General features: G+C 37.5%; 2 protein-coding genes across 5 annotated transcripts in view; one reads left to right on the forward strand and one right to left on the reverse strand.

Moving 5' to 3' along the window:
- Positions 1–24,295, reverse strand: part of KIAA0825 (KIAA0825 ortholog) — a 370,351-nt gene extending 346,056 nt beyond the window's left edge. Inside the window, exons 1-3 of one of the 4 annotated variants that reach the window (XM_058531045.1) lie at positions 23,887–24,295; positions 5,266–5,388; positions 3,633–3,778 (exon numbers count right to left, since the gene is read on the reverse strand). The gene's annotated coding sequence lies outside the window, so the exon portion shown is untranslated. The other 3 variants (XM_058530994.1, XM_058530923.1, XM_058531081.1) reach the window with 3 other exon arrangements.
- Positions 24,080–24,411, forward strand: part of SLF1 (SMC5-SMC6 complex localization factor 1) — a 57,459-nt gene continuing 57,127 nt past the window's right edge. Inside the window, exon 1 of the mRNA XM_058531893.1 lies at positions 24,080–24,157. The gene's annotated coding sequence lies outside the window, so the exon portion shown is untranslated. The remainder of the gene's footprint in view (positions 24,158–24,411) is intronic.

The following is a 24,411-nucleotide window of genomic DNA, read 5'->3' on the forward strand; positions in this document are numbered from 1 at the left end:
TAGCTGTCACTGTAGAGACAAAGTCTTGCTGTTTATATTCGGGGATTTTTGTTTTTCTTCTGTTCTTTATACAATTGATTTCAAGATAACTTGGCTCTATCTTGGATCCCTGCTCAGTTTAGTTTAGTTATTAGATCTCATTATAATGCACTTTATATATGATAGGAATACCCAAAATAGCATAAAGATGGGAATTCAGTATTACATTATACATAAAAATACAAAACTATTTTTAAAAAATACTTAATTCTGTATATAAGGGCAGGATAGCATAACAGTTTAGAGCTGTGCTTCTCAAATTTTAATGTACCAATAACCTGGAAATCTTGTTTAAAAATGCAGATTTTCAGCAGGTCTGGGGTGGGGCCTGAGATTCTGTATTTCTAACAAGTTCCCAGGTCAGGGTGATACTGCTGGACTACACTTTGAGAGCAAGGGCTTAGAGTGTGACCTCTGGAGTCACACCGATTGTGTTTGAATCCCAGCTCTATTACTTCTGTAACTTTCTCTTGTGTGCCTCTACCACATCTGTAAAATAGTGAGATCATTCAAGGGTTGCTATGAAGGTTATGTGAGATAATCCATGGATAGTACTTAGAATAGTCGCAGGCATATAGAAAGCACTCAATAAATATTATCTCTTAATATATAGAAACTATTAAAAGCATATATTGTATCCCATTAGAAAGCCATTTACAGAATTGACTGACATAGCAGAAACACTAAATAAAATTTCATCATTCTTTTCCAGGCAGTCACTAGAACATCACTGTACATTGAAGGACATTAAATACATAAGTTAGATCCACTACTCAGCTTTATTAAATACATAAATCTAAGACTGTTCTAAATGAGTTTGCATAAAGTTGGCTTGGCCTATAATATTTAAAGAGAATATTTTTTTTCTCTGCCAGAAAACTTTTTCATACTGTAAATATACAGTGAGTTCCAATTCATTTATTTGAATAGCTTCCTCTGAATTTAGAAACAGCCATTTTTGTTTAAAAAATTTCACTTTTATCAAATAGAAATCAGAACTACTATTAGTATGAACAATAATACTGATTTAAAAAATTTCTTCAAACAAAGGCACTAATATAGTTTAAATAAGCTTGGAGGATTTAGCAAAAACCTTCACAGACAAGTGTACACATTTTCAAACCATGATACAATGCAGCATAATTAGCTCTTGCTATTGAGGACTAGGGCTTAGAAAAAATATTATTTGTCAGAATTGTGATGATTTAATAATGATGTGATATCCTGTCCAGTGGACAGGAAAGGTAAAGTTAGGACCAGAAATGAAGATAAAATTTCACAGCATCATCCCAAATGTAAACTATTAGAAATTTTTCAAATTCAACACTACTTGAAAAATAAAGAAATAGAAGGAATGGAATGGAGTACATCAGAAAAGAAAGATTAATGTTTGGCCAGTCATTGATAAAAACCAGGAAGGGTAAAACCTGGTAGTTCAGTCAAGGAGGAGATGAAAGCTATGAAGTATTTTGGGTTGGTCAGTATCTTTACGAGTCAGCAAGAAAAGATCAATACATAATTTGCTTCTCTTTTCATCTTTTATTTCTGTAACACAGGTGATGAAAACAACAACTATGAGAAAGATTCTAATACATTTATTTTTCTAAATTAAAATGAGATCCAGCATAGGCAGTGCAGACTTGCCCTGTAAGATCATGACAGGTAAGAATCAAGGAAAAAGGAGGAATCTGGGGGAGTAGATTATTTGCTCCCTCCTCTCCTCCCTTTCTCTCTTGCCCTGCAGAATGCTCCAGGCTGCTTCTTTAATGTCCAGTGTGGTACTGGAAATTTTTTTTAACACACATCACAACATATAGGATTTTATTTTACATGTTACTTTCTATAACAAGTGTTATTTTAAAAAACAAGACTTTAGGGGCTGGCCAGGTGGCGTAGTGGTTGAGTTTGCTCCACTTCGGCAGCTCGAGGTTCACGGGTTCAGATCCCGGGCGCGACCACCACAGCATGCTCATCAAGCCATGCTGTGGTGGCATCCCATATACAAAACAGAGGAAGATGGGCAGAGATTTTAGCTCAGGCCCAATCTTCCTTAGCAAAAAGAGGGTTGGCAATGGATGTTAGCTCAGGGCTAATCTTGCTCACAAAAAAAACCAAAAACAAAAAACCAAGATTTTACCCTAAAAATACCTGCATAGAAGTGCTTAAAGGAGTGCCATATGGAAGTTTTTAAGGGAGGATTTATTTATACTCAACTATATTGAATAAGGATTCTTAAAATGAAATAATTATCAGATTTAACTTGTACTTTTAGTTAAAAAAATATCAATTGTGGGAATTGTGATTCTTAATATCTATAGAGGTGATAACCAACAAGATCAAGTGGTTAGGATTAGAGGTAAAAGAAGAATAGAGTGTGAACAGAATTACATCAACATCGTGTCTTGTTTGGGTTTATATTGGTCTGAATCAAATTCTTGAAAAACAGAAATTTACTGAAATGCCTGAGCTAACTTTTTCCACTTATAAGGCAGGTATCAGCTGTCTCTCAACACCAGAGAAGCAAGGAATGCCACTTCAGTGTGACCTATTTATGCCTCTCAGATTTATCATATGCATTTTTTAATGACCCCAAACCAAAGGAAATGTAGAAACCTATTTGAAAATCTGACATTACGGTTGTGACACCAACCAAAACAATAAGAGAATTTAAAGTTAAACTGACACACAATCCCCAAATCAGTCTGCTACACTCCTAATTTAAAAACCAGTTACTATGTGAAATAGTGATGGCATGTCAGCCTCTGCTTTGAAACTCCTGAATTTTGTCATTTGGTGTTTGTGTCACAACCTCAATATTATTTAAATATACTTTTTAATATCTATTATTTAAGAAATATCTTTGAATTGAAGATACTCCTAAAGCTTTGAAGAAGCCAACCTCAAAGCACTCTATTCCTAGCATGCCACTTTTATTAGAAGTGGTGCATAAAACATTTGCTGTTGACAAATCTAATTCATTAAAAGGTGAGATGGATGCATTTTAAAATAACTGGCTGGCATCATTATCTGCAGTGCCTTTTATAAATTATTCTTCTTTTCCCTTTTGACTGAACTTGTCACAGTTCCCTTTCAGAGTCTGAGTGTTATGCCTTATAGTCAATACTTTCAACATGTTTAGACAAGTCATAAGTTAAACAAGCAGTAGTACTTTATTTTCTAGAAATGAGAAAGGGTAGCAGAAATATCTACAGATTATTTCATTCAATTCATTGATTTTTAACTAAAGACAAGTAAAGTTAGTAGTGGTTTCATCCCACACAAAGGATTTAAAAATAAAACTATACTATTTGGGTAGAAGGGAGAATTTCAAAGAAAGGAACATAAAGAGAGATTCTGGCAGCCCTGCTGCACTGTTGTGCGGAAGACTTAGTTTAAAATTGAATTGTGCTTCCCCTGACATCGGAGATCAGGGACATCATAAGGTTGACAGCTGGCTGGCACACTAACTTCCTAAAGGAAAATGCTAACTGTATTTCTCTTAGAGGCCAAAGGAATAGAATTATAGAAGTCTTCAAAGAAACTGAGTAGGCAGAGTACAAATTATTCAAAATAAGAAGAAAAACATTTCTTACCTAATTTTGTTTCAGAAGACTCTAAGAATGAGCTGGTCTTCTAATTCTAAGTAGGTGGAAAATTATTTCCTTCTGAGTTGTCAGTAGAGAGCTGCCTTTTCTTTAGTATCTTCAGCAGAGTTATTTCCAAAATATACAAAATGCACCTATAAAATAATTAGATAAAATTTTATCACTGCCACAATGGAGGGGGCATAGTCACATTAGTTGTCTACATTGGTAGTGACAGTACTATCATTAAGTTATGACACGCAGGCTTACACCAAGAGATGCTGGAAATATGGAAATACATAAAGAAATGCTGAAGTTGGGGTACCTAAGAAAAGCTTATTAACTAGATGATCCACAGATTATAGGCACATAAATAACAGAGGCACCCAGGAAAATGCATATTCAAAACATTCCTTTTATTTTCATTGATCTTTCAAATGTTCCTAAAGAAATGTAGATCATAGAGAGTAAAAGATGGTGGCACCACATAAAACGAGCAATGCTTTTCAATCCAATTACTTTTCTCCTGTTTAGTTACCAGTTGCCCCAGAATAGTTTATTAAAACCATCTTTTCCCCACTCTTCTGGGTTATCTTGTTAAAATAGACTCTGATTCAGTTGATCTGGGGTTGGACCTGAGATTCTGTATTTCTGACAAGCTCCCAGGTAATGCCACCAATGTTGTCGGTCTGTGGACTACATTTTCACTAGTAAGCTTCCACCAGTCTATTTGTCTTTCCCTGCACCAAAGTACACTGTTGTTATTCTTGGCTGTTGGCCCTTGTCTTTCCATAAATTTTAGGATCTTTGTCAAGTATTCTCCCCTCCTCACCAAAACAGACAGGAATTTGATTGAGATTGCATTGATCAAATTGGGCATCTGTAAAACGTCAAGTTTTCTAAGCCATGTGAATTGTATATCATTTCCCTTACTGAGGTCTTATTGTCACACAATAATGCTTTACTATTTTCCCCACGGGAGTTTTGCACATCTCGTTAGATGTACTCCTAGGCACTTCATATTTTGAATGTTAGTGTAAATAATATCTCTCTGCAAAAACTTTTTCATTTTTTGTTTATATATGTATTATTTGTATAATTTTTGTATATTGATATTTTTATCCATGACATTTGCTAAAGTCTTATTATTTTTTTTGTAGTTTTATATCATGTACAAATAATGAGTTTTACTTAATTCCAAAATCTACATTTTTTATTTCTTTATCATGCCTTACTAAAAGAAAAGAAAAAAAAGTTAAATAATAAATGTATTATTTAATAGAAAAGACTATTTTCTTATCTATAGTCAGCCAAACTGATCTCTTGGTTAGGCCTATGTCAACTAAAAAGTGATATGAAGAAGAATCCAAATGTTTCTTTTGATATTTATTTATTGTCCTCACACTTCTTAACTTTCCCTGGTTATACAAGTAGTTCAATGTTACTAACATCCATTATCCCAAGCTGACTTCTAGTAAGAAACAGAAAAAAACCCTCATGGACAACTTCGCCACTCTGGGAACTGAATCTGAACAAAAGGGGAAACAGAGGAATTATAATGAGGGAAATGGTTCAGTTCCATCTCAGAACTAAGGTGGAGATGCCAATGCTAGGAAGCCACAACAGAGATACAACACATCACCTATACTCCATAGCTGAATCACAAGATTTCTTGGAAAACCCATAAACAACTGAAATTGCTTTGTTGATGACAGTGTCAGCCTGCTCTAGGGCGAATTGCCTTTCTTGATAGCTTTCAGCCAATCTGTTAGACCAAAAGAAAAAAATTGAGACTTAACTGTTTCACAAAACTGTCCATGTTGTTAATATTGGTTACCCGAGGAAAGGTAAAGCACACGATAGTGGGATGGAGGAAAGGGTAAAGAAAGAGAAGGAGGCAGTAACTAAAATAATAATAACCATTATAACAATGATAAAAACACAACAAATTGTGTCTTTAAAAATGTGTTCATAATCCACTACAAACAATAATTATGAAGAAATACAACAATGTAGAAAATGCTGAAATGGAGAAGTGAAAACAAAACCCAAAAGAGCACGTACACATTACATTGCAACCATTTTAAAAATATGTGCACAAAATTTTTGATTAGGAAGATCAATCAGCGTATGTTTTCCCCCCTCTCCCTCCAGAGATTCCCTTAAAAAGATAATAAAAAAAAAGATGTGTGTTTGGGGTAGGGGAGAGGATGTAAACCTGTTGATGCAAATAATCCATAATCAATCTAAAAATCAAAATTGGGGTGAGTTTATTATAAGCCCGGGAGGACTACCCTAGGAGAACTTTTCCACCAAGGAAGGAAGCTCTCTGAAGAAGTGGGGTATACAGACCGGTTATATACCATCTTGGGACAAAGAGCATACATCACATATGACAGGAATACGTCTTACTACTGTCACGAGCAGGTCAGTGGTCACAAGGTGAGCACAGAAGTCGGTGATCATCAGTCAGTGGTCGCGAGATGAGTTAAAGCAGGTTAGTAATTAATCCTCAGTCTCTGGGAAGAAATGCTTATCCTTAAAGAAATGCTGATATGGGGGAGGTAACATCTCTATCTTTAAGGGCATCATTCTTGGCTTTGGAACATCGTAAATGCTTAAAGCACATGGACAATGCATGCTCAACAGGCCATGTCATGACTTTCTGGAAAAACAAGATCAGGCTGAATTAGCTTTAAGCCAAATGGCTTCCTTATATACTCCAATATATCCTACGACTTTTCATTTATTCATCCAACCCATACCAATGAAGAGATTGAGAGAGCATCACTACAAATCTGTACAAGGTAAGACAGAGGAAAGAGCATTCACTGAAGAAACAAAGTAGGAAAAGCCAAACTCCAGAATGTGTGCAGAGAGCACTGCAATTAAAGGAATGACCTGATACCTCTGGCAAAAGTGTGGAGTAAGAAGGGAAGCTAAAATATGCAATCAGTTGAAGGTCTGTCCAAGAAACATTGAATCTCCCTCCCCTACCTTTTTATACAAGCAAGTACTTTGTTTTTTTCTTGTCCATAGTTAAATATCTGACTGTGAGTAAGAAAAAAAAAATGTAAATGGGAGAAGCATTGTGTTTAAAGAAATTAATTAACTGTCTAGAGAACTAGGAAAGGTAGCATGAGTATGGGTACCCCAAAGAAGTCTGCCTCATTCTGGTCTTTAGCTGACTTCCAGCATACTCATGGTTCCCCAGCTATTTACTCTAAAGCAAACTGTACCAGTCAAATCAGTGCCATCCAAATACAGTTTGCAGGCAGCTTTTTGATGTTTCTCTTTTCGAATAAGAATGCACAGCTAAGGACCACTGGGCATATGAAGAAAATCTTTTCTTCCACATTTGAGACCAGTGTAAAACAAAAATTTACCCCAAAGAAAACAGAGATAAATCAATTAATACAACATGTAAATTTTCCATCATCCTAAGAGAGTAAAGAAAAAATTATACATAATACAAGACCAGAAGCAGGATTCCTAGCTATGGCTGAGTGCGATCAGCAAATATTCTTCCAAAAAATAAATTATAGAGCTAGACAAAACCAACAAATCAGCCGTATCAGTGCTCTAGAAATTGACCAAAGGAATATAATAATTTGAGAAGCATTTATATTTGAAAAACTGCTAATCTTTAGGTAAGAATACTAGGACCCTGTGGCCTTCTGGCCTGGAGCTACTCTTACCACCATCAACCACAACTCAGTCAGCATAGAGGTTCTTCCAGGGTGGAGAAGAGCATTAGGACTGGAAACATCCTTGCTGTGGTCAAAGGCAGCTCACTTGAGCTTGAGTGGTAGGTGATGTCCACGCCCAGCAGTGTTTCAGTGGAAGTGATGATCTTAGAAGTGGGCAAGCAGGGAGAGCCAACAGCTCTATTAGTCCAAGGTCATCATCATAACTGGGGCAAACGTATTCTTGGCTAAGGCTGAGTATATGGAATGGAGACCAGAGAGGAAAATAGCTAGCCACACATTCCTGAGGCTGAATGATCACATATAGAGAGGAAATACGCAAGAGCCCAGCAGAAAGCAAAAGCACTGCACACTTGGAAACTGTTAAAAATTCCTCACTAAACGCTTTCCTCTATCAATACAGAGATCCAGGAGCAGATGACAGACAACTTACCAGCTTGAAGTGTTTAAGCACACAGTGTCTAACCATCGGCTTATCATTTAAGCTACACATACAAAGGGGCAAGTCCTAGGAAGGCAAATGTAAAACTCAAAACAAGAATCTTAAAAAAAAACAAAAAACAGATACCTAGTGGCCACACATCACAGGGGAGATAGATGTTACTCATTTAGCATACGCAAATTACTAAAAAAAGAAACAAGCAAATAAACAAAGCAACAACAACAACCTTTGGGGAGGAAAAAAATCAGAATCCAGAGTTGCTACAACATATGATTAAAATATCCAGCTTCAACAAGAAATTATGAGACATGCAAGGAAATAGGAAAAAGCAGTCAACAGAAATCATCTGAGTGTCCCTAGATGTTGGATTTAAACAGACAAAGACTTCAAAGCAACTATTATAAATACATTTAAAGAATCAAAGGTGACCATATTTAAAGAATAAAAGGAAAGTAAGACAACAATGAATAAAAAATAGAAATTCTCAATAAGGAGACAGAAATGTTTAAAAAGACCCAAAAGAAAATTTTGGAGCTGAAAAGTACAATAAATGAAAAGAAAATTCACTAAAGGGACTTGACAACAGATTCAAGATGACCTGAAGAAAGAATCAGTGAATTTAAGATAGATTAATATAAATTACCCATTCTGAAGAACAGAGAGAAAAAAGAATTTTTTAAAAATGAGGGATAAAGGGATACAAAAAAAAAATGAAGAAATAAGGAACAAAAACATACCAAATTTGATGAAAAACATTACGCATCAAAGAAGTTCAACGAACCCCAAGTAGGACAAATATAAAGAGACTGATATCTAGACATAACATAATCAAACTACTGAAGAGCAAAGGTAAAGACAAAAATCTTAAAAGCAGGAAGAGAAAACTAATTCATCACATACAGGTGAGCATCAATGAAACAAAGGAGGTCAGAAATCAGTGGAATGAGAAATTCATAGTGCTGAAAGAAAAAATTGTCTACTAAATAGTCTATATCAAGAATAACTACCTTTTAAATTGTAGGCAAAATAAAACCATCACTTTTAAAACTGAAGATGAAATGAAGACTGAGAATTTGTTGCTAGCAGACTTGTCAAAGAAATACTAAAGGAAACCCTTCAAAGTGAAAGAAAATGACCCTGGATGGTAACTTAAGTCCAGCAGAAGAAATAAAGAGCTCCACAAATGGTAAATACGTGTGTTAATATAAAAGACTATAAAATATTATCTCATTTCTTTGCATTGAATTCTTTAAAAGACAGATTGCATATAACAATGTATTCTTTAGTTTATAACATGTAGAGATTTAATACATATGACAATAATAGCAGAAAGGGGAGGAAGATATAGAACTATATTGAAACAAAGTTCCTATATTTTATCAAAATTAAGTTGCCATTAACTGGTTGGTATTAAGCTGGTTGTGGTAGATTAAGATGTAGATTGTATTCTCCAGAGCAAACACTACGAAAATAACTTTTAAAAAGGTAAAGTTACACCAGAAATTAAAATGTGCATACACTAAAAATATTTATTTAATACAAAGAAGGCAACCAAGGTGGAAGAAAGGAATAAAAAAGACAAGAGTCATGGGGCTGGCACGGTGGTGCAAGCAGTTAAGTGTGTGCGCTCCGCTGCGGCGGCCCGGGGTTCACCGGTTCAGATCCTGGGCGCGCACTGGTGCACTGCTTGGCAAGCCATGCTGTGGCGGCGTCCCATATAAAGCGGAGGAAGATGGGCATGGATGTTAGCCCAGGGTCAGTCTTCCTCAACAAAAAGAGGAGGATTGGCAGACGTTAGCTCAGGGCTGATCCTCCTCACAAAAAAAAAAAAGACAAGAGTCATATGAAAAAAACAAAAAAGGAAAATGTAAACCCAACCATATCAATAAGTACATCAAATTTGAATGGTCTAAATACCTCAATCAAAAGGCAGAAATGGTAAGACTAGATGAAAAAGCAAGATCCAACCACATGTCTCATCTATAAGAGACGTATCTTATATTCAAAAACAAAAAGTAGATTAAAAGTAAAAGGATGGAAAAAGATATGCTATAAACAGTAACCCTAATAGAGCTGGAGTTACTGCACTAATAGTAGACAAAATAAGCTTTAAGAAATAGTATTTGAGAAAAACAAGATATTTCAAAATGATAGATGGGTTAATACATCAGAAAGATATAATACTTATAAATGTATATGCACCTAAAACAAAGCACAAAAATCAATGGAGCAAAAAATGACAGAACTGAAAGAAGAAATAGACCATCTGACAATTATAGTTGGATATTTCAATACTCTGCTCTCAGTAATTGATAGAATTAAACAGAAAATCAGCAAGAGTAAAGAAGATTTGAATACTGTCAACCTACTCAACCTAACTCTTATATATACTCCACTCGATGCCAGAATACACATTTTTTTCAAACGCCAAAACACATTTTCCAAAATATACCATATGCTGGGTCATAAAACAATTCTCAATAAATTTAAAAGGAATGAGATAAAAAGTATATTCTACAAGTACAACAGAATTGAATTAGAAATCAATAGCAGAAAGAAAACTTGGAAAATCTCCAAAATTTGGAAGTTAAAGAACGTAGTTCTAAATAACAATAAGCCAAAAAACAAATCACAAAGGATATTAGAAAATATTTTTCACTGAATGACAGTGAAAATACAATGTGTCACATTTTATGGGATACATAAAAAGCAGTGTTTAGAAGGAAATCTATAGCTTTAAACACCTAGTTCAAAAAAGAAGAAAGGTCTCAAATAGATAATTTAAGATTCAATTTTAGGACACTAGAAAAAGAAGAGCAAACCATATCCAAAGCAAGAAGAAAGGCAACACAAAAGATGACAGCAGAAATAAATAAAAGAGAAAAGCAATAGCAAAAATAAAGTCAAAAGTTAGTTCTTTGAAAAGATCAACAAGATTGCAAACCCTTAGCTAGACTGATCAAAAGAAAAAGAAAAAAGACACAAATTTCCAAAATAATGAATGAAAAAGATGTCACTACTGACCACACAAAAATCGAAAGGATTATAAGACAACACAGTGAACAACTTTATGCCAACAAAGTAGACACACAGATGAAATGGACACATTCTTAGAAAGACATAATTGAGCAACACTGACTTAAGAAGAGATGTGAAACTGAAAAGACTTAAAATAGGTAAAGAAATTGAATTAGTAATTCAAAATCTTCCCACAAGGATAAGCAAAGTCCCAACTTCACCGGCAAATTCTCTAAAATAAAAAAAAAAATACCAACATTTCACAACTCCTTTCAAAAAACAGAGGAAAGAAACCTTCCTAACTCTTTCTATGATGACAGTATGACCCTTATAAACCAAGCCAAACACACATACCACAAGAAAATAAAAATGCAGACCAAAGGTCTATATTAAAAAAAGAAAGATCTAAAATCAATACCCTAACCTTCAACCTTAAGAAACTAGAAAAAGCAGAGCAAGCTAAACCCAAAGTTGATTCTTTGAAAAGAGGAACAAAATTGGCAAACCTTTAGCTAGACTGACAAAAAAAAAAAAAAAAAAAAAACAGAGAGCAAGAGAAGACTCAAACTACTAAAATTAGGAATGAAAGAGGGGATATTACTGACCTTAACGAAATAAAGAGATTATAAGGGGGATACTATAGACAATTGTATATCATCAACTCATATAACCTAGATGAAATAGACAAATTCCTAGAAAGACATAAAGTCTGAACTCAAAAAAGGTAAAAAAAAATATGAATAGACCTATAACAAGTAAGCAGATTGAATTAATAATCAAAAACTTTCCCACAAAGAGCTCAGGCCAAATGGCTTCATTGGTGAATTCTACTATAGATTTAAAGAAGAATTAACACCAATCCTTCACAAATTCTTCCATAAAACAGAAGAGAGAACAACTCCCGACTTATTCTCTGAGGCCAGTATTACCCTGACACCAAAACTAGCAAAAACATTACAAGAAAAGAAAACTATAGACCAATATCCCTTAAGAATATAGAGGCAAAAATACTCAACAAAATATTAGCAAATTGAATCTAGCAACTTATAAAAAGAATTCTAGGGGCTGGCCCGGTGACATAGTGGTTAAGTTCATGCACTCTGCTTTCAGCAGCCCAGGGTTCGCTGGTTTGGATGCTGGGTGCAGACCTATGCACTGTTTATCAAGCCATGCTGTTGCAGGCATCCTACATATAAAGCAGAGGAAGATGGGCATGGGGTGTTAGCGCAGGGCCAATCTTCCTCAGCAAAAAGAGGAGAACTGGCAATGGATGTTAGCTCAGGGCTAATCTTCACACACACACAAAAAAGAATTCTACATCATGACTAAGTAGGGTTTATCCCAGGAATGTAAAGTTGAATCAATACAGAAAAATGAGTCAAAGTAATATACCTTATTAATAGAATAAATGACAAAAACTACATGACAATCTAAATAGACGCAGAGAAGAACGTGTCAAAATCCAAAACGCTTTCTTGATAAAAACACTCAACAAAGTAGGAATGGAAGGGGATTTCATCAACCTGATAAAGGACATCTACCCAAAACCCACACCTGACATCATACTTAATGGTGAGATACTGAAAGCTTTGCCCTTAAGATCAGGTACAAGATAATAATGTCTATTTTTACCACATCTATTTAACATCGTACTGGAGGTTCTAGCCAGGACAATTAGGCAAGAAAAGTAAATAAAAAGTACCCATATTGGAAAGGAAGAAGTAAAACCACCTCTACTTATAGATGACATGATCTTGTATGTAGAAAATCGTAAGGAATTCTAAAACAAACAAAACCCCCAAAGTTTTGGAGCTAGTAAAAACATTCAACAAAGTTTGCAGGATACAAGATTAATAAACAGAAGCCAATTGTATTTCTATATACTAGCAATTAACAATTTGAAAATGAAGTTAAGAAAACAATTCCATTTACAATAGCATCAAATAGAATAAAATATTTAGGAAAAAATCTAACAAAAGAAGTGTAAGACCTGTCAACTGAAAACTACAAAACATCGCTGAAAGAAACTGAATTAGACCTAAATAAATGAAAAGTCTATGTTTATGCATTGAAAGATTTAATATTGTTAAAGTGGCAATACTTCCCAAATTAATCTACAGATTCAATGCAATCTCTATCAAAATCCCAGGTATCTATTTTGCAGAAATTAACAAACTGATCTTAAAATTCATACAGAAATGCAAGGGACCCAGAATAGCCAAAACAGTCTTGAAAAAGAACAAAGTTAGAGAACTTACATTTCCCATTTTTCAAAACTTACCACAGAGCTACACTAATCAAGATCATGTGCTAGGATAGGCATAAGGATAGACATGTAATCTATGGGATAAAACTGAGAGTCCAGAAATAAACTCATACAATGTTCAATTGATTTTGATGAGAGTTTCAAGACCATTCAATAGGGAAAGATTAGTCTTTTCAAGATGTGTTGCTGAGACAACTGGACACCAACAAGCTAAAGAATAAAGTCAGACTCTTTCATCAAAAGATATACAAATATTAACTTGAAATTGATCAAAGATCTAAACAAAGGCAGTAAAATATCTAAAATTCTTAGAAGAAATCACAGGTATAAATCTTCTTGACCTTACATGAGGCAATGGTCTCTTAGCTAAAACATCACAAGCAGAATCAACAAAAGAAAAAAATAGACTTCATCAAAATTAAAAACATTTGTGCTTCAAAGGACACCATCAATAAAATGACAAAACAACCCATGGAATGGGAGAAAATCTCCAAATCAAATACCTGAGAAGAGGATAGTATCCCAGAATCTATAAAAAACTATTACAGCTCAACAATAAAATGACAAATAAATCAATTTAAAAATGGCAAAGGATTTGAATAGACATTTCTCCAAAGAAAATATACAAATGGCCAATAAGAACATGAAATGATACTAAGCATCATTAGTTACTAGATAAATGCAAATTAAGACTACATGAGATACTACTTCACAACTCACTAGAATGGCTATAATCAAAACACAGACAATAACAAGTGTTGGGGAGGATGTGGAGAAATTGAAACCCTCATACACTGCTAGCAGGAATGAAAAGGTCCCCACCTCCCCCCCCAGCCCCCATCAGAGGGGATATTTCCTTAATAGCACTTTGCATTTTGTAATTATTTTTGTGATCTCTCCCATGAGACTGAAAGCACATGAAGATAGGGATTAGGTCTCTTTCCCTCACCCAAGTATATCAGGGCACTCCTCATTCTGTGCTATCTGCAATCATTGATTTGCTCACCTGTCTCAACCACTAGACTATCGTCATCTTGAGACAAGGACTGTGCCTTCTTTATTTTTGCATGCCAGTCCCTAGCATAGTGATTAACACAGAGGAAATACAAAGAAAAAGTTAAATAAGAGATCCCAAACTGTGGTACACAGATCCCAGGGGAAGCCCCAATATTCTTTCAGGGGTTTGCAAGGTCAAAACTATTTTCATAATAATAAGACATTATATATCATTTCACTAGGTTGACATTTGTACTAACTTTCTCTGTTATGAGTCTGAAATGGGTCTCACTAGGCTAAAACCAAATGGTCCGCAGAGCTGCATTCCTTCCTGAAGGCTCTGAGGACAATCCATTGTTTCCTTGCATTTTCCGTCTTTTAAAGGCTGCTCTCATTCCTCGGTTTCTGGCCCACTTCCCCCATATTCTTGCTAGTTATGTGGGTTGAGTCCTTTTCATATTGCATCACTCTGAATTCCTCTTCTGCTTCTTTCTTCCACTTTTGAGAGCCACTGTGATGACATTGAACCCACTTGGATGATATGGGATAATCTCACTATTTTAAGGTAAACTAAGTAGCAACTCGAATTCCCCTTTGCTATATAACATAGCATATTCACAGGTTCCAGGGATTAGGATATAGGCATCTTTGAGGCACCTGCCTACCACAGTAGTCATATTTTTTAACCACTGCACAGTTGGAATAAAAAATAATGCCAGGTTCATTTAATAATGTCCTTGATGAGGAGTAAAAATTAGTAATTTTATTAACTCAACCTTTGAGTATTCCACAGATTTTTTCAAAATCAACTAAATTGGGCTGTCATTTCAAGGAAAACATTAGACTGTATTTGTTGCCAATGATAAAATTAGAGCTTTCAAAGCAAAAATAAGAATTTTGGAAAATTTGTATACTGTCAGATGGACAGTTTCTCAATATTTTAACATTTTCCTGATGAAATTGCTGGTGATATTAATAAAGGAGATGTTTTGATATTGTATAACGAAATGTATTAAGATTTGAAAGATCAGCATACTTCAATGAGTCCATATTTTCCATATGACCAATATATTGTGTAACAAAAAATCATGTATTTATAAAAGACTCACTCAAAGTGCAAGATAGCTCAAGAGATGTTCAATTAACAGAGTATGAAAAGTTCATCGGTGTGGTTTCAGATTCTACATTGCAATTAAACTTTAAGAAACTGTCACTTGTTAAGTTCTGTATAGGATCAAAGAAAAATATTCACAATTATCTGAAAAGGCCACTAAAATACTCCTTTCTTTTCCAACTACGTCTATATGAGGTTGGATTTTGTTCACTTACTTTAACCAAAACAGCATGTCACAGCAGATTGAATGAAGAAGCAGATCTGAGAACTCAGCCCTCTTCTATTAAAGAGACATTAAAGAGATTGCAAAAATATAAAATAATGCCACTCTTCCACTACAATTTGTGTTTTGGAAAATACAGTTTTTTTTTAAATGCTATTAATGTCTACACGCAATGGTTTTATTATTGAATTACATATTTCTCATAATACTCTATTTTAATTTATAATATAATAAATACAAGTAGATGTAATTACATACATAAAAACTCTGTGAGGTCATCAGTAATTTTTAAGAGTGTAAAGGACTCCTGAAACCGAAAGTTGGAGAACTGCTGAGTTAGAGAAATTAGAAAGCCCCAGAAAGTGATGACCAGGTCAAGTCAATCAAAAGAATAAGCATAAGCGGCCTCAATGATACCAGGGTACAGAAGGCAACATAAAAACAGAGCCTAGGGCCGGCCCTGTGGCTTAGCGGTTAAGTGCGCGTGCTCCGCTGCTGGCGGCCCGGGTTTGGATCCCGGGCGCGCACCGATGTACCGCTTCTCCGGCCATGCTGAGGCCGCGTCCCACATACAGCAACTAGAAGGATGTGCAACTATAACATACAACTATCTACTGGGGCTTTGGGGAAAAAAAGGAGGAGGATTGGCAATAGATGTTAGCTCAGAGCCAGTCTTCCTCAGCAAAAAGAGGAGGATTAGCATGGATGTTAGCTCAGGGCTGATCTTCCTTAAAAAAAACAGAGCCTAGAAGGAGGGCTCCATTTACAAACAGTCCCACTCCCAAACTGTCCCAGTCAAATTCCTGAATAGCAGAGGACAGAGCTCACCATTGAGGAGCTAAACTGCCCATAGGCATTTTTGAGGGCAGGTATGAATATATGCTTGAAAAGGAAAGAATGATATATTTTAAAAAATCATAAAGAATATCATGTGATTATACACAAAACATGCATTTTAAAAATGAAAAATATTTGGTGAGCTGAAGTCTAAAAAAGCAAGAAAAATGAGTAAAGAATGTCATGACAATGAAGCACTGAACAATATCCACTGGAATTAGTAAAAATTAAGACTTCTTCAGGATAACGCTCCTCAAAAAGAGCTCTCATCACTCCTCAGTTTAAATTAGGTAAACTCGAGACTTAAACTGTTGAACTAGCTGTGTATCCCAAGGGAAAATGGACAGTCAATTCAGGTGCTGTGGCATAGCTGCTGACTGCTAGAAACAACTACAGTTGTACAACCTCCCTGACACTCAGTGGTCAGAATCAGGGAAGAGCTCTTTTCAGCAAATCTTAGTAAACAAAAAACGAAAGTGACAGAAAGGGCTATCATATTAACCAACTGGAAAACAGAGTAATTATGTGCCCCAAGCAGAGGAAACAAGAAGCCTTTTTCAGGAAGCATGATATAAAAGAAAGAGCCTTAAATTTAGACTCGTAAGATGGAGCTTCTGGTTCAAGTCACATGTTTCCAGAGTTATCTGGGCAAGTTAGATCACCTCTTTAGTCCTCATTTCCTCATGTAAGATAAGGAAGTTAGTCTAAATCTCTTGCTTTAAAATTCACCAGTGAGGGGCTGGCCCAGTGGTGTAGCGTTCCACTTCCGTGCCTGGGGTTTGCTGGTTCAGATCCTGGGCGTGGACCTACTCACTGCTCATCAAGCCATGCTGAGGCAGCGTCCTACATAGAAGAGCTACAACTCCACAGCTATGATACACACACCTACGCACTGGGGCTTTGGGGAGAAAAAAGAAAAAAAAAGAGGAAGATTGGCAACAGATGTTAGCGCAGGGCCAATCTCACCCCCCCCCCAAAAAAAAAAATTCAACAGTGATTCACAGTAACATTTTATATCCAAATCCTGAAGCCACATCCGAAACAAAAATGCAGGCTAGTACTCACCAAATTGATGGATCATGACCTGCCATTTGGAAAGCACTGAACTGATTGATCTCTACAATTGTTTATCAAAAACAACAAAAGGTAGGCGGAGACCTACACAACTATAATATCTTGATCTTTTTAACCACAGAGATATCTTCGGTAAGAAGAGAAATGGACATTCAAGATTAGGCTAATATTCAAACTGGATACTAGTATTACTCAGCTATCTAAGATTGTGACATTAAATGGCTACCTGGATTTAGAAATTTAGACAGCAGTTTGTGTTTAACCACCTAATGTCAAAAAATCAGTTGATTAGCTAATGTTTGCATTTTTCAACTGTTATTTGGAACAGATCTCTTGATTCCTTAACCGTTCTCTGGCTAACAAAACTGTATTATAAAATATTAAGAACATGTGCCTCAAATGTTAATGTCAACGTCTGGCAGCAAGGAAGGCACTTTTCTTAGGGGAGGTGGGGACAGGCAATAAAATTCAAGAGTTGAAATTAAAACACACTTGTAAATTATACCGTGTGACAACTGTCAATTATTTTTACTAATAACTAATATTATATTGAGTACTGTGGCAACATGGGATTCCTCTAACAGATGACTTTGGCTCATGGATTCCTCATCAGCCTGGTTGAAGCTTTCTTAGAACAGTGCAGCAGTTTGACATTCTTCTTGCCCTCCTCTCCTTCCTTCCTCCCTACTCTCCTTCACAGGTTGTCTGACCTGCATTGAGGCTGGAAGGCACTTCTCTCCTCCTCTTGCTCGCTGTCCTTTATCATTCACAGGCAGTTTCCCCAGTAAACCTCCTGCACATCTGATCCTCTCTTGGCATCTGCTTCTCTGGGAATTTGCATGAACAAAGTGCTCAAAAGTCCAGCCACCATTATAAACTCAATACATCATTATTCCATTTAATCTTCACAAAATCCCTACGAAGACATTATTAGTATTCCCATTTTATAAATAAGAAAACAGACATTCAAACCAGAAAAGTAACTTTCCAAGCATCACACAACCAGTGATAGAGCTAGGATTTGAACTCAAGTCTGTTTGATTTCACAGTTGGAGTGGCAGACCTTATTGTAAAGCAATTAGACTTTATTAAACAATAACAACAACAAAAACTAGACAGATCCCTAATAAAATTTTTATGATGCCTCTGTTTGCTTTCACACATTATTACATTTAATCCTAACAAATCCATGAAATTGATATTACCATTTTACAGATGAAGAAATTGAGGCTCAAAGAATTCAAGTAACTTCTTCAAAATCATATTATGTAAGTTCATGAGCTCATACTGAGGTCTTCTCTGAATTCAGCTATTTTACATTATACTGCTTTGCCTAATTAGTCAAAATGACAATTGTCTTTTTTTGTTTTAGATAATTTTCTCGAGAACTTATTCAACAAAGAATCCCCCAAATGATTTAAACAGCTATATATGTTCATTCTATCTCTCTATGGGTATGTGTGTATACACGTATATTATAGATACTATACTAGCAATTTAGAATATTTCCTAAATTCCTAAATATTTCCTAAAGAGCCACCTCTCTCCTTGTCTATTTGTATTTTAACCAAAGTTTACAGGGAACTAGCGGAGCCGTTTCAAAATCCTGTCTCTAAAAACTTTTCAGCAGTTGAGGCTGCAGGGCAGTATTCTCTTCCCACTTCCTGAGGCTTTTGAACATAATTACCCTGACTTTTACCTCTGCCTCCTGACTCAACCACAGTCTTTGAGTTCACCACTCAAAAACTTCCCTTAACCAGTCACCTCATGAGGTGAGTCAGAAGCCTGCAGAATCACCACTTCTAATAACCAAACCCTGGTTGTTTCCGAGCCTTAAAAGGACACAGCCTAGCAGCAGTGTGCATTATGACTGGCAGAGCCAGATGTTGAGCAGCCTGGAAGTAACTCAGCAGTATTCAAATACTGGAAGGGGACGGATTTTCATTGTTGTTCTTTTGTTTTTCTATAGAGAAGGCCTTGTGGAAGGTCATGGAGTAGAAAGTGGTGATCCTGGGGGACCCGGGCCAGGCAGGGCAGGTAGAGGAGGCAGATCCAGGTCTGATCCCACCATGGGGAGGGGAGGGTCCTGGAGCCACTCCTGGGAGGGGAGAGCCCAAGGATCCCCTACACAGTCCATTCATTCTGTGACTACAGATGCGGAAACTGAGGGTGAGAGAGAGGAAGGTGGTTGTTCAGGGTCACAGACATCAGGAAGGGGTAGGAGCCACGGAGAAGACAGCAAGGAGAGGCGGGAAGACCTCCTAGCTGGAGGGAGCCCCAAGAACCCCTCTGCCATCACAGCTTGGTGCCAGCGCCCAGCCCTTGGGGGCTGGGCGTCAAACAGTGTACTTGTGGACCAGTCACCATGTGAGTCCATGTCCCCTCAGGGTGGAGGCCCAGAAACAGGAGGCTCAGAGCCCCCTCCCAAATCTGGGCCAGCCTGAGCTCCGAGTCACAGCTATAGGTTCACTAGGAGGAGAGGGGTGCTCCCAGCCAGGAGAGGACCCAGCTAGGGGTGGCAGTGGGCAAGTGCTCAACTGGGCTTGGAGTGGAATTATGGGCAATTTTTCATTTCTTTTTCTTTTTGGCTTATGCGTATATTCTTACATTTCGGTAACAAATGGGTATTATTTCCATAACAAAGAAATCAAATGCCAACTCTACCCTCCACCCCTTTCTGGTTATACACACAAATCATTGCTTATTGTGTAAAGCCTAACATCTTTAACATGACCACACTGTTATCCACAGTTTGCCCTGAACTCAGCTTTACTCTTTTTACTTTTATTATTAGCCTTCACCATCCTACATATCCAAAGTGAAGTAGTCACTGTTCTCTTCTCCGTCACCTTTGCATCCTCCAATGGAACAATCTTTCCTCTTGTTCCTCTGTCCAAATCCTCACCATCCTTTAAGGCCCAAGCACAGCATTACCTTGTTCACGAAGTCTTGCCTCATCTGTCCTCCTGGAAGCAAAATTTATGTTCTCTGTGTTCCCATCATGATTTATCTTCAATGATCGTATGTAAATTGTCCTTTAGATAATAACTACTTGTGTATATAACTTTATCTTTCCTAAAAGACTACAAGTGAAAAGATTTTTTACCTTTGGCTAATTTATAAAGCATTTTTATATCCACCAATCTTCCTTTATTCTCACAAGACTGGAGGGAAAGATAGTATTTATTTAATGGCAACTGTGTGTCAGGCAGTATGTTTGAGGCTTTACATTTATCATCTCACTTAACCCTCACAGCAGTCTGGTGGATCCATTTTACATATGAAAACATAAGCTCACAAAGGTTCAGTGACTCATTAGGGTCATAAGTTGGCAAAAAGCAGGACTGAGATTTTTTTTTTTAACTCTGGTCTTGTTTTTTCCACTACAAAAACATGATTGTACATTTGCCAATGTAGAAGACACCAATACATGTAAAACTCAAAAGTAGAACCGCTATATTCAGATAATACTTGGGAGTCAACTAAAGTCAGAGGATTTTAGAGCTAGAAGGGACCGTATAGGTCATCTAATCCAATCCTTATATGTTACAGATGAGAAATATGAACCTCAGAAATAAATTTCCCGTGTACACAGCTAGTTAGTAGATGAGACAGCATTAAAATCCAACTGGAGGCAGTATGGCAAAGTAGTTAAGATTATGGCCTCTGAAGTCAGCATTGGTTCAAATCACAGCTCTGATATTTAACAACTGCGTGTAACCAAGGACAATTTACAAAGCTTATCTTTGCTTCAGTTTTCTCATTTGTAAAAGGAGGATAATACTTACCCTATGGTGCTGTGAGGACTAAAACATAACACTGCATAGGAGAGAGTAAACAACAATAAATATTAGACATTCTCTTATCTCCTGTCTCACTGTCCAGTCGTCTTTGGAGGACACCACACTGCCTTTTATGGATGAGTGTGGAGTGGACATTACATTTCAGGGTCAAAGTGAGTAACGATAAATAAGTATGCATCTATTTATGCGGTAAGTCCCTTTTTAAAACACACATGTACAGATACTTCTCTGTGGATAAATAACATTTTAAAAATGAATTGTTCATTCAATAAGTGTTTGTCGAGCCCCTTACTACACGCCAGGCACAGTGCTAGATGCTGGGTATGAGACAGTGAACAAAACAGATATCATCTCAACCTTCACAAGCACTGAAATTTGACTGAAAACAAAATATCCCTGAGATCTACCTATGGGATGTGCAAAGATCTTTCACATAGTTAAGTCAATACAATGTAATGAAATGCACATTAGTATTTGAGACTAGCTATACATATATACTTGTGTCTTTTTGTAAAACAGGATATTCTTTAGAAGTACGTTCTGTCATTTCTAATATTGATCTAGTATTGGTCATTTCAACTAGATTTTAGTAAATTCCCTGACAATCAGGCTATTTCTATTTCTCTACATAAAACAGAATATTGGAGTGGGTAGGTTTATTTAAGCATACTCCTTTAAAATGTGTGATAATCACCATCTGTCTGAGGGTTACATGAGCGGAATAGAACAGTTTTGCTAATAACCAGTAAGTAATAACAATTCCTTACAAGGCATTACAATGTTCAATTTTATGAATTTGTGCTCATTCGCTCACTTCCTCTCTTTCTCCACACACACGAATATATATGCATATAAATGTGTGTGTGTGAAAAGCTGCCTAAAGAGATAGCTGACACTCTGGACTTAGAGTCACCACTATACTGATGATCTCTAGATTGCTTGTATTAGTTTGAGTTATAATGATAAAACTGGCCAAGGATCAACACAGAAAAGAAACTGGATTATTGATATGTCAAAATTACCTTATGGTGATTCCTTAAATCTCTAACACATTTCTTAATCCTTAAAACATTAACCTAAGGAATTAATTCCTTAACACATTCCTTAAATCTCTTTATACTCAAGTTTTGCTATCCATCTGGTTTCTGAATGTGACATACTATCTATCCAATTTTACCTGAGAGTAAAAAGAATGATTCTGTTGTGGTTATTTATGAGAGAAAGTATAAAGCACAGTAAAAAGAGCCAAAGTTTGGAGTCAGGTAGACTGGGTTCAAACCTCAATTGTGCCATTTAATTGTATAATCTGTGGGAACATCTTTGAGTCTCAGACTAAAACGTTTGCATAATAAGGATAATATGATTTTTCTTGTAGAACTGTGGTAAGTTTTAAAAAAGTAATGAATGTAAAGTGCCTGGCAGACAGTAGCTATTTGTGGTTAGTGTTAGGGGCTGGCTATGTTCATTTGAAAGGAGATACCACAAATCAAGAGCAATGATACAAAAAAATCACTGCCTGTCTAAAAACTAGTTCCCATATAGAAACATGTAACCTCCCTTAAATTATTTACAAACCTTTCAATTGGAGAAATAAAGAAAAAACATAAGATTCAAAAAACTGGCAAAATTGGGACCAAATGAGGAGATTATAAATGTTTGTTGAATTATTAACAAAGAGATTAGAAGATCAATGTGCTGTCCTAAACATGTTTGCGTTACTCTCCAAAAGTCACATCAGGGGCCTTGAAGGAACATACTGCATTTTTCTTTATGGTAGAGTAATCCCTATAACTCTTTTTGGAACTGGTTGTTTTGAAGAAAATCAATCAGCTACCTTTTACGTGGAAAAAAGATGATTATTTAAATACAAGGTGGTGAGTGAAAAACTACTTACCTGAAGAAACTGCATTACAGAAGGAAGAGAAGTAGCCCTGGTTCACTACATCACATCTTTCAAATCTTTGGCTGAATGAGCACCTTTCCTCATACTATCCCTTGATCGGCAGCAATGTCTCGTTAAGACTATTCTGGCTACCTCAGACCTCCATCCAAAATGCTCCTGAATCTTTCATTACTGAGGAAGCCTGGGGCAGAACAGGGGCACTCCTTTTATGAAAGCACACCTACTTCCTGATTACTGGTTTCCAAAAGGTGAAACGTGTATCTAAAGTCCATGCATGAAATTTTAAGCTTGTTCTCACAAGCTCACTTAGCTCATAGCAGCCAGGATAACAAAGAACATCCTCATCCAATTCAAACTGCGGCGGGAATGTTGATGAAGTCTAAATCGGGAACGACCCCCTCATCCCACTTCCAAAATGTCTGGAAAAGGTGTTCACTTCATCCGACTGCCTGCCTCCCAGGCACTGCACCCCAGGGCAATGGAAACAGCACTCAGGAAAAGAACGGTCAAGAAGCTCTCGAGAATCGAGGGTGGCCAAACCCCGCCAATGGGAGAGGACAGATACTCCTGGATCATTGGTTGGGAGACTCGGTACTAAACCGAGTCGCGGTACTCGGTGTCTTCGGCCTCGCTCAGGGACATGTGGGGACCCGAGGGCGAGTTCCAAGTTGGAGATGGATATTGCGAGCGGAGCAGACGGTCAGCCGGGATCCCAGGGCCTTCTCCAGCAGCACAGAGGGTCAGGCGCCACAGGGATGGATGGGGACTCCTCCTGGTTCCACCCTCTCCCGCTCACTTCTTGGTCCGGCCAAGAGGCTGCACGGCGCCCCGGCCGGTCGGAAATATCAGGCCCAGGAGGCAATCCAGAAAAATCACTTACCAGTCTCCCACCCTCGGCGCTGATCTAGCAGGCGCAGGCCCCCCGGCTAGAATCCAGCGGGCCACCCTCTCAGACTACCCTGACGACGGCTCCAGAGCGTCACTGACAACCACCCGGAAATGGCACAATAGCTTCCGGGGCCGCCGAGCGCGCGGCGGGAAATTATTTCCCATAGCCCGGATTAGTGAAGCAGCGAGTGCTGCAGCGGCAGTCGTGTCCCCTGGCATCACCGCCACCCGAAGGAGGCAGCCCAGACACTCCGGCCGGGAAGGTAAAGGACCTCAGCTCAGAAGACACAGTGTCCCCTGACTCTGTGGGGCTGTTTCCTCCGTGTCCCCGAAGTTTCTGCGGCTCTCGGCTGTGAGGCTAGGAAGGGGCTGGGGGGAAAGCGGCGGTGCCTGCCTCTCGCGCTTTCCGCAGCCGCCGTTCGTCCCCACTCGCCCCGACTCGCTGCGCTGCGCTCGGCGCCCGCGTCGGTGGGCTGCGGCCGCAGACCCCGCCCCGCTCCGCCCGTGCCGCCGCGGG

This window comes from Diceros bicornis, chromosome 1 (genome assembly GCF_020826845.1).
Source record: "Diceros bicornis minor isolate mBicDic1 chromosome 1, mDicBic1.mat.cur, whole genome shotgun sequence".
In the NCBI taxonomy this organism is placed as follows: domain Eukaryota; kingdom Metazoa; phylum Chordata; class Mammalia; order Perissodactyla; family Rhinocerotidae; genus Diceros; species Diceros bicornis.